This window comes from Trichechus manatus, unplaced genomic scaffold, assembly GCF_000243295.1.
Source record: "Trichechus manatus latirostris isolate Lorelei unplaced genomic scaffold, TriManLat1.0 scaffold00011, whole genome shotgun sequence".
Lineage (NCBI taxonomy): Eukaryota > Metazoa > Chordata > Mammalia > Sirenia > Trichechidae > Trichechus > Trichechus manatus.
The window spans coordinates 835,582-847,119 of NW_004443947.1; the positions used below are offsets into that span (position 1 = coordinate 835,582).

Below are 11,538 nucleotides of genomic sequence, written 5' to 3' on the forward strand. Positions count from 1 at the left end.
CCTGGCTACCACCAATGACCACCCTGACAGGGAACACAACAGAGAGTCCCTGATAGAGCAGGAGAAAGATGGGGTGCATAACTCAAATTCTAGGAGGAAGACCAGACTTAATGGTCTGAGACTGGAGGAACCCTGGAAAGCATGGCCCCGAATTCTCTATCAGCCCAGAACTAAAACAATTTCCGAGGCCAATTCTTCTGACAGGGATTGGACTGGACTGTGGGGCATAAAGTGATACTCATGAGGAGTGTGCCTCTTAGCTCAAGTAGATACAAGAGACTAAATGGGCAGCTTCTGTCGAGGTGAAATGGGAAGGCAGAGAGGGTTAGAAGCTGGTTGAATGGACATGGGGAATCAGGGGTAGGAAGGAGGACTGTGCTGTCACAGTATGGGGAGAGCAATTAGGGTCACATAACAATGTATGTATAAATTTTTGTATGGGAAAAAATTAAAAAATTTAAAAAGGGGGGGGGGCTCACAGCAGCATAGGAGCTTTCCTGATGTTGTCTCATTCAATCCCCATCCCATGTTAAAGGCGAAGAAACCAAAGCAACTGATTTAGGAAATAATATTGGAGTTATTATTTCCTCTCCTTGAGCATAGAGAATGTGACCCAGCTGGAGCTGAGCTCACAGGGACTCACAAGGACACATCAACTGGGCCCTGATGGTATAAAGACAATAGCTAAGATAATCTTGGAAAATATCTTTTAGGGAAACTTTCACAAAAAGCCAATCAAACAGAACACAAAAGACTTTCTACTCTTATCTTTTTCTGTTAGCATTTAGTGAATAGAAATTTGTTGGACCAATGAAGACCCTCCTGACTCTTCTTACTGAAACCTGTACCAATGATAGTTAAGAAAGACAATTCAAAATGTAGGATCACAGTTTCTAGCCAATCTGAAAAGGCTAAGCTTTCAATGGTTTTGCCCATTTGTAATGTTAATATATACTGATGGCTCCATAACTGTTCTTCGGACTCGGGCAGACATGGTTATGGTAGCGTGCTTGTCCCTTTTCCCATTCTTGCCTGTTCTGTAATATTCTTTGGACTCAGGCAGACGTAGCTCTAGCAGCATGCTTGTCTGTTTTCCCACTTTTGTCTGTTTTGTGATATTTCCTTGAACTTGGACAGACATGGCTCTGGCAGCATGGTTGTCCATTTCCCACTTTTGCCTTTTTGAACACATGCCGAATAAAAGTTTCTTTCTGCTTTAGTCAACTTTATGATGTTTTTACCTTACAACACAACCAACCAATCAAACAGTTGCTGTCCAGGTGGCTCCAATTCATGGAGACCCCATGTGTATCAAAGTAGAACTGTGCTCCATAAGGTTTGCAATGGCTGAATTTGGGGAAGTAGATCATCAGGTCTTTCTTCTGAGGTTCCTCTGGGTGGACTTGAACCTCCAACCTTCTGATTAGCAGCTGTAAGGAAGAAAAAAAAAAGAAAATAAGAGGTTTTAATTCTCACTGTTGAAAATAAGGCAAGAGGCTCCTCTCCTCCCCTGTTCTTTCAGAATCCGCTTTAGATAACTTGTAAATTCTTTTTCTCTCTTTGAAAAGTATGTAAATCAAGGATGTTTCCTCAAGTGCTTGGAAACCATTCTCTTTTGAAATGTAATCATCAACGAAGATGGCCCCTACCTCCCAGGTTCCTGTAAGAAGTTTCGCATAACTTCAGGTACCCTAAAGATACTAGAAGATTAGCAATATTATTTTGAAAACATGTAATGGGTTGTATCTGTTTAGCTATATAAAGGACAAGATTCCTTTCTGTCTTTGCAATCTCTTTAGCCGATTGCCTGTGATGCATCACATACTAATTTAATGCTTATTCAAGAATAAAACTTTTCTTTCTTTTCTATTTTTATGAAGAGGTTTTCTGGGTTGGGAGTATGTAGATTTTGTTTTATAGTAACTTTTCCCCAACATAGCCAACTCCTTAACCAGGGACAGTTAAAAAGCTCTAAACTATATGCCTGATACTCAAATTCTGGTCTATTTGACTCCTGATTTAGGAGATAATATTGGAGCCATTATTCCCTGTCCTTGAGCATAGGGAATGTGACCCAGCTGGAGCTGGACTCACAGGGACACATCAATTGGGCCCTGAAGTATAAAGACGATAGCTTAGACAATATTGGAAAACATCTTTCAGGGAACCTTTCTCATAAACTTACCAAACAGAGCACAAAAGACTTTCCACTCTTACCTTTTTCTGTTAGCACTTAGTGAATAGAAGATTTGATGGATCAAGGAAGACCCTCTTTATTGAAACCTGTTCCAATGATTATTAAGAAAGGCAATTCAAAATGTAGAATCAAGGTGACTTAACAGTTTCTAGCCAATCTACGAAAAGGGTGAAGCTTTCAATGATTTTACCCATTCGTAACGTTAATATATACTGATGATTCTGTAATATTCCTTGGACTCGGACAGACATGGCTCTAGTAGCATGCTTGTCTGTTCCCACTTTTGCTTCTTTCCATATATGCTGAATAAACTTCGTGGTGTTATTACCCTAGAGTACTCCTAAACCCTTGCTCCCTCTGCCGTATCATGCTCTCCTCTAGACTTGGCTTAAACTGGTAAAGGTTTTAAGCCCTATTAGATATTAAAAGATGTAAAGAGCAAAGCAGTTTAGTACTAGACAAAAAAATAGAGAGGCTGGGAATAGACCCCAATACATTTTAGAATCTAGTGTACAACAGAGGCATTTTAAATGAGTGGATAGAGAAATAATTCAATAAATGGCATCAAGACAGTTGGATAGTCATCTGGAAAAGAGGAAAGCTGGAGCCTTGCCTTGCTCCTGCTCCAAACACAAATTCAACCAGAGGATCAAAAGCAAAAACACCAGGAGAAATAAAATCATGGGGTAAACAAAAACAAACCAGTTGCCACTGAGTCAACTCCAACTCATGGCAACGCCAGAAGTAGTTCTTTTTAAACACGGCACAAAACTTAGAAGCCATAGATCGATACATTTAACCACCTAAACGTTAACTTTGCTGTAACAGTCAAAAGACAAATGATGGACTGGTTAAAAACTTCTGTCTATCTATATTTGCCATATATACATCAAGTAGAGCACAAATTTCCTGAAAGTACAAAAAGCTTTTCTAAAGCGACAAGCCAACTCTGTAGAAAAATTTGAACAGGTAGTTCACAGAAAATAAATACAAATGACCCGTGAAATTATGAAATATTCAGCCTCCCACGGAATTAACGAAATGCAAATTAAAGTAAGACACCATTTTCTACCTCCACCACCACCAGCCAAAAAAAAAGACTGCTAAAACCCTGTATTGGCACCAATTAGCACATGAAAAGATGCTCAAAGTCTTCAGTCATTCAGGAAATGCAAATCAAACCCACAATGAGATGCCACTTCACCCCTACTGTTGTCCTTGTTAGGTGCCACCAGAGTAGGCTCCAACTCATAGCAACCCTAGAATGAAACACTGCCTGGTCCTGCACCATCCTCACAATTGTTATTATGCTTGAGCCCATTGTTGCAGCCAGTGTCAATCTATCTCATTGAGGGTCTTTCTCTTTTTCACTGACCCTCTACTTTATCAAGCATGATGCCCTTCTCCAGGGACTGATCCCTTCTGATAACATGTCCAAAGTATGTGAGATAAAGTTTCGCCATCCTTGCTTCTAAGGAGCATTCTGGCTATACTTCTTCCAAGACAAATTTGTTCCTTCTTCTGGTAGTACACGGTATATTCAATATTCTTTGCCAACACCATAATTCAAAGGCATCAATTCTTCCGAGGTCTTCCTTATTCACTGTACAGCTTTCTCATGCATATGAGGCAACTGAAAATACCCCTGCTTGGGTCAGGCACACCTTAGCTCTCAAAGCGACATCTTTGCTTTTTAACACTTCAAAGAGGTCTTTTGCAGCAAATTTGCCCAATGCAATACCTCGTTTGTTTGCCTGCTACTTCCATGGGTGTTGATTGTGGATCCAAGTAAAATGAAATCCTTGACAACGTCAATATTTTCTCCGTTTATCATGATGTTGCTTACTGGTCAGTTGTGATGATTTTTGTTTTCTTTATGTTAAGATGCAATCCATACTGAGGGCTGTAGTCTTTGATCTTCATCAGTAAGTGCTCTGTGTTGATGAGAATATGGAGAAATTGGAATCCTCCTCCACTGCTGATGGGAATATAAAATGGTGCAGCTGCTCTGGAAAACAGTTAGGTGGTTCCTCAAAAAGTTAAATACAGAATTACCATTAAACAAACAAACAAACAAAAAAAAAAAATTGCTGTTGCATCAGTTCCAACTCATGTAACCCTATAGGACAGTAGGACAGAGAAGAACTGCCCCATGGGGTTTCCAAGGAGCACCTTGTGGGTTTGAACTGCCAACCTTTAGGTTAGCAGTCATAGCTCTTAACCACTACACCACCAGGGTTTCCATATGACCCAGCAATTTCACTCCTAGGTATATACCCAAGAGAACTGAAAGCAGGGACTCAAACACATGCAAGTACACCAAAGCTCACTGCAGTACTATTGATAATAGCCAAAAGGTGGAAACAAGTGCTCTAAAACAGATGAGTGGATAAAAAAATTGTGGTATATCCATACCATGCAATGGAATATTATTCAGCCATAAAGAAATGAAGCTCTGATATATGCCAAGACTTGAAAGAAGCTTGAAAATATTATGCTAAGTGAAATAAGCCAGACAAAAAAGGACAAATACTGTATGATCACACTTATATGAAATACCCAGAATAGGCAAATGCATAGAGACGAAGGCTTATTTATTAGTGGTTACCAGGGGCTGGGGGGAAGAGAGAATGGGAGTTATTACTAAAGGAATACTGAACTTCAGCTTGAGGTGATGTAAAACATTTCAAAATGGACAGTGGTAATGGTAGTAAGACAGAGGTCCCCAGGCTAGGGAAAATTCTACTGCCTCAAGCAGCTTGCTTGGCATGCCCAGTAGCTTTACATTAAAATCCTGGTTCCCCTCTCTTTAACTGCTGTCCCCAAAACTAGAGGAAATTGGCGGAAACCGGTTTAGGTGCCATGTTGACCTTCAGGATAACCTTTTAGACCTCATACATAGTAACTTCTCCACCTCTGGGTGGAGTTTAACTGCCATTTTCTGAACACATGATGCATGAAGTTATATGTAAATCCCATTGTGACTATATAATATGATTAAGAATGTTGCTGATGTAATTCTTATGAACTTCCCACTTGTAAACCCCTTAAAAGTAGCCTTTCCCCTCACCCTCGCTGAGCAGTCTTGGTGGCAGCAGCCCCAACTGTCTCCTTTCCTTGCACAACGAAATAAAGGCACCTCTCTATTTTCCCACCTTGGTCTCTTGTTTATTGGCTGAGCTGAGTCATGCCGAGCAGAATCTGGGGTTTCCACTCGGCAACAGTAGTACAACACAGTGAATGTAATTAATATCATTGACTTGTACACTTAAAAATAGTTAAAATGGCAAACTTTTTGTTATATATATTTCACCACAATAAAATAAAACAAAAGCCAATATTGGCAAGTATTTAAGAGAGACATTATCAGATTTTGTAATAGATTTGGCAAGGATGTTGAGAAATTGGAACTCTCATACGTTGCTCGTGGGAATGTAAAATGGCACAGCCACTGCGGAAAATAGTGTGGCAGTTGTCAAAAAGTTAAATATTAGATCCATTTGATCCAGCAATTCCACTCCTAGGCATATACCCAAGAGAAATGAAAACATATGTCCACATAGAAATTTGTACACAAGTGTTCATAACAACACTCACAATAGCCAAAAGGTGGAAACAACTCAAATGTCCACCAACTGGTGAACAGATAAAATCTGGTATATCTATACAGTGGGATATTATTTGGCCATAAAAAGAAATACAGTTCTGATATACGCTATAACACGAATGAACCTTGAAATCAATATGCTGGCTGAAAAAAACCAGACACAAAAGGTCACACATTGTATGATTCCATCTTTACGAAACGTCCTGAGTAGGTAGATCCATAGAAGATAGAAAGAAAGCAGATGGTGGTTGCTTAGGTGTGGGGGCACTGGGGAGTTTGGAGAGTGATAGCTAAACGCATAGGGTTTCTTTTAGAGGTGATGAAAATATCCTAAATTTCATGGTGGTGATGGTTGTACAACTGTGAACATACAAAAAGTCATTGAATTACACACTTTAAATGAGTGAATTATATGGTATGTGAAGTACATATTTTTTAAAAAAATCCTCCACAATTTTTCAAAAGATGGGACCTTAGTCCAGAAAGGTCTAACTTTTTCACTTTTTTTTTTTTTGATGTAAAAATGCACATATATTTTTATTGAAATCATATAATCACGGTTTTACATCCTGCTTTTATCACTAACAACTAGATTGAGAACAATTTGTAATGTGAAGTGCTATCACTTTATTTTTTTAAATAATATTTTATTGTGTTTTTGGTGAACGTTTACACAGCAAATTAGGTTCCCATTTGACAATTTTTATACAAACTGTTTAGTGACATTAGCTACGTTTTTCACAAAGTGTCAAAGTTCTCTTTAATTGCATTCTGGTTGCTCCGTTTCCAGCGCTCTAGTTTCCCTGTCCCTCCTTATCTTCTCAGCTTTGCTTTAGGATAACTGTTGACCTTTTGGTAGTGCTGTCACTTTAATAACTAAATCTTGAACACACTATCCAGTGAAAAACAACAATATAATTTTACAAGTTTCAATTACGTGTGCAAATGCTTTTCCTGTGTGAGGAAGTTACCAGTTGGATTTTGAGCAAATTAGGGTGTGACATCATTTATTTAAGCAACACTAAACAAACCCTGGAGTCCTTGGGTGGTACAAACAGTTAACACAAACTTTTTCACTTCTGATTTAGGAAATAATATTATAATCATTTATTCCCTCTCCTTTAGCATACAGAATGTGACCCAGCTACAGCTGGGCTCGCAAGGACTCACAAGGACACATCACCTGGGCCCTGATGGTATAAAGACAATAGCTAAAATAATCTTGAAAAATATCTTTTAGGGAAACTTTCACATAAAGCCAATCAAACAGAACACAAAAGACTTTCTACCCTTTTTCTATTAGCATTTAGTGAATAGAAATTTGTTGGACCAATGAAGACCCTCCTGACTCTCCTTACTGAAACCTGTACCAACGATTGTTAAGAAAGACAATTCAAAATGTAGGATCACAGTTTCTAGCCAATCTGAAAAGGCTAAACTTTCAGTGGTTTTGCCCATTTGTAATGTTAATGTAGACTGATGGCTCTGTAACTGTTCTTTGGACTCGGGCAGACATGGCTGTGGCAGCATGCTTGCCCGTTTTTCCATTCTTGCCTATTCTGTAATATTCTTTGGACTCCAGGCAGACATGGCTGTAGCAGCATGCTTGTCCACTTTCCCACTTTTGTCTGTTCTGTGATATTTCCTTGGACTTGGGCAGACATAGCTCTGGCAGCATGCTTGTCCGCTTTCCACTTCTGCCCTTTTGAATATATGCCGAATAAGACTTTATTTTTGCTTTACTAAACTTTATGATGTTTTTCCCCTACAACACTTTATAGATAAGGCACTAAAGCCCAAAGAGGTTAAATGACTTGCCCAAAGTAATTTGCCATTTAGGAGCCTGGGTAGTACAACCGATTTGCAATTGGCTGCTAACCCAAAGGTTGGCAGTTCAAATCTGCCCAGAGGCTCTGTGAGAGAAAGGCCTGGTGATCTGCTTCCATAAAGATTACATCCAAGAAAACTCTATGGAGCAGTTCTACTTTGTAACATGTGGAATTGCCATGAGTCGAAGGCTGACATGTGGCAGCTAACAACGACAACCCTTGCCGTTGAGAACCCCGGTCTACTGCCCATGAGTCACTATATTCTCACCCACTCTACACTGCTTCAGGAAGCTAGTGTGACCATTGTTGTACAGCAAAATCAAAAACCTGGTTAAAATTGAAAGTAAAGAATTTTATTGAGGGAACAGAGACAGCTGCAGCACAAAAGAACACTGCAATGGGGAATCATGGAACCCCAGCAAATGGAACACAGGAATCCAAGGGGGAGCAGTTGGAGGTACCCAGTTACAGGGCTGGAGGAGGAAGTACAAAACACAATATTCTGATTGGTTTATACTGACTGAATCAGTCAAAGGTGAGACAAAGTAAAGCATAATCTCTGACATTATTGGTTATATGAATACATCGATTGGCTAAAAGACATAATTGAAAGACATGGGGTCAGGGGGGCTTCATGTTGGTTACAAAGCAATGACATGACAGAAATTTTCAGGAGTGGTCTGTTAAAAGTTACCTTGCTCAGAGAGTCAATCTCCAGAGGAGACTGGGAACAAAGAGCTTCCATCAGGGAAAAAATGAGTTTCCAGGAGGTATTCACATTCTTTACTCTGACTACAGAGAAACTTATTTCCTTAACAATCATATGGGTTGGTTCCTAGGCAACAAAGGCACAGTATGGAGGAAGGGTTACACTGAGCTCTACGCATTAGCTAGCTCAGTCATTTTACAAATAGGTCAGATGCCTCTGTTTTGATTTTATTCCTTACCACCATTCTAACAAAAAATCGGTAAAATCACACAAACCACCTTGAATCCAGCACAGATTTCTGAACTTGGCTTTAGAAATATACAATGTGGTTTACTGAGGACACACTTGCTCTTGGTACTTCCTTGTACCAAGCTGACACTTGTGACCTGGCCAGGCTGAGGTTCCTACACTTTAACTATCAGCCACATTTCACAACCTTTGAGCTAAAGTCAACCACTAACTCCCTTAGTATGGGGAGAATCTGGGCTTGGAGACAAGCGGACCATGGTTCAAATCCAGCTGTGTGAGCTGGACCAAGCTATTCATTGTTCTGAGCTTCAGTAAGCTGTAAATAATAATGGTATTTTTGGTGAGCACTGAGATATTACATGTAATATGCTGGGCACATAAACATTCATTTCCCTCTTCCTTCCGCATAAGAGGAGCCCGGGTGGCACAGTGGTTAAGAGTTCGACTGCTAATCAAAAGGTCGGCAGTTTGAATCTACCAGTCGCTCCTTGGGAACCCTATGGGGCAGTTCTACTCTGTCCTATAGGGTCGCTTTGAGTCAGAATCAACTCGATGGTAAGGGGTTTTAGGTCTCAGTGAGGTCAAGGCCTCAGTCAACAAAATGTGCTCGAATTGGGTTTCTCCGGGATGAATTTCTCCATTTCTCCCCTGGACAGAGTTCATCACGCCCCATGCACTAATCTGGAGCACTTCTCATCTTTGTGACTCTGGTCTGTTTTCATACCAGTCCTACAAGGCTGAAACTGTTCATAGGAATGACCTGTGGGAAGGAACAGAAAACCCTGCTGTGTGTTCCAAGAAGGCCACAAGGCTGGTTTGCCAGCGTCGCAGGCGATGTGGGGAGGCCTTCCCAGTGAGGAGCAGACCTCCTGCTCCAGGATGGCCAGGAAAAGAGGACGGGAGGGGAGATTTGGGGGTAGGAAACGGTTACTGCAAAGTTGTCAGCAGTGAGGCAAAAGCTGACCGTGACCTGTCAACCTAAGGCTCAGGAAGAGGCCACCTCAAGAAATTCCAAAGCCAAAAAATTCAAGAAGTCCATTTTTAAGTTGGACAAGTTGGCTTAACTGACCAATGCTCCAACCCCATGGCCTCCCACACACTCTGAAAGTTCCACTTACTGGCCTGTTACGTCACAAAAATGGCAGGCCTACCACTGAATAACCAAAGGCAAGTAATTGGTAGCAATTATCTAATCAATATCCAGTCGGTGTGTTCCTAGACAGGAGTCCCTGGGTGGGACATGTTGTAAGGGAAGAACATCAGAAAGACTACTAAAGCAAAAAGAAAGTTTTATTCAGCATATATTCAAAAAGGCAAAAGTGGGAAACACGGACAAGCATGCTGTCACAGCTGTGTTTGCCCGAGTCCAAGGAAATATCACAAGATAGACAAAAGTGGGAAAACGGACAAGCATGCTGCCACAGCCATGTCTGCCCAAGTCCCAAGGCCATTACAGAGTTATCAGTATATATTAACATTACAAACGGGCAAAACCATTGAAAGCTTAGCCTTTTCAGATTGGCTAGAAACTGTGATCCTACATTTTGAATTGTTTTTCTTAACAATCATTGGTACAGGTTTCAGTAAGGAGAGTCAGGAGGGTCTTCAGTGGTCCAACAAATTTCTATTCACTAAATTCTAACAGAAAAAGATAAGAGTAGAAAGTCTTTTGTGTTCTGTTTGATTAGCTTCATGTGAAAGTTTCCCTAAAAGGTATTTTCCAAGATTATCTTAGCTATTGTCTTTATACAATCAGGGCCCAGGTGATGTGTCCTTGTTAGTCCTTGGGAGCCCAGCTCCAGCTGAGTCACTTTCTCTATGCTCAAGGACAGGGATTAATACCTCCAATTATTTCCTAAATCAGACAAAAGGTTAAGGCTATTAACCAAGTAGGCTACTAACCGAAAGGTGGCTCAAATCCACCTACCCAGAGGAACCTGGGAAGAATCTACCCAGAGGCACCTCGAAAGAAAGGCCTGGCAGCGCACTTCCAAAAACAAGCCATTGAAAACCCTATGGGGCACAGTTCTACTCTGACACACATTGGGTCGCCATGAATCAAAATTGACTTGATGGCTACTGGTTTGGATTTTTTGGTTTGGTTTCAAGACAAAGAACTATGTCACAGATACCAAGATCCAACCCAGCCGAGGCCTGCTCACCTGACCAGCGTCCCTGTCCCCCAGCCCTCTACAGATCCATTCAAACTGGTGTGTCTCCTCAGTACTCTCCCGCATCCCACTTGCTCCAAATCTCAGCTCCAAATGCCTTTCCCTCCCAGTTTTCACCGCTGTGCTCAAGCGGCCTTGCCCTTCATACCCAGCTCTGCCTCAGCGATGTGTGTAATACCAGGCACAGTGGCAAGAACTATGAAGAAAATAAAAGGGTTAGGGGATGCTGGTGGGAGGGCGAAAGGGCTGCAACTTTGGATAAGGTGATCAGAGGATTCTCTCCCATGGGGTGACATTTGAGCAGATCCCTGAAGGAAGACAGGGAGCAAGCCCCGGGGTTATCTGGGGAAAAGCAGTCGACGTGTGGGGCCATCCCTTGCTCTGCGTCTTCCTTAAATAGCTGTGCAGCTGGGGCCACGAGAAAGCAAATGAAGAGGTATTACGCAAAAACGGAAGAAACTATTAGCAGCGTCAGGCTTTACCTTTAGCACTTAGACATCATCCAGGACCAGCTCAGGTCCCAGGACCTGACCGGGCTCCGCAATGACCACTTGAGGCGTCAGATCTTAACTAAGTTGGTTCTGAATCACACTAAGAACAGATTTCCGGTTCTTTCATTGCGGCCGCAGACCCCGCCCTTCGGGCGACGATCCCGCCCCCTCAGGCATGGCCACGCCCCCACAGGTAGTGCCTCCGGTTTCCGCTCTCAGTCCCCGCGACGCCTCTATTCCCTCCCAACCCCTCTAGGCCCCACCCCTCGCCTCAGATTTTCCCCC

At 41.6% G+C, this 11,538-nt stretch overlaps 1 long non-coding RNA gene across 2 annotated transcripts in view; it reads right to left on the minus strand.

Moving 5' to 3' along the window:
* The window catches only part of LOC111819539 (uncharacterized), a 41,386-nt gene extending 29,964 nt beyond the window's left edge, over positions 1-11,422 (minus strand). For both annotated transcript variants that reach the window (XR_002823137.1, XR_002823138.1), the window contains exons 1-2: positions 11,245-11,422; positions 1,242-1,430 (exon numbers count right to left, since the gene is read on the minus strand). This is a non-coding gene — a long non-coding RNA (uncharacterized LOC111819539). The remainder of the gene's footprint in view (positions 1-1,241; positions 1,431-11,244) is intronic.
* Positions 11,423-11,538: the final 116 nt, after the last annotated feature.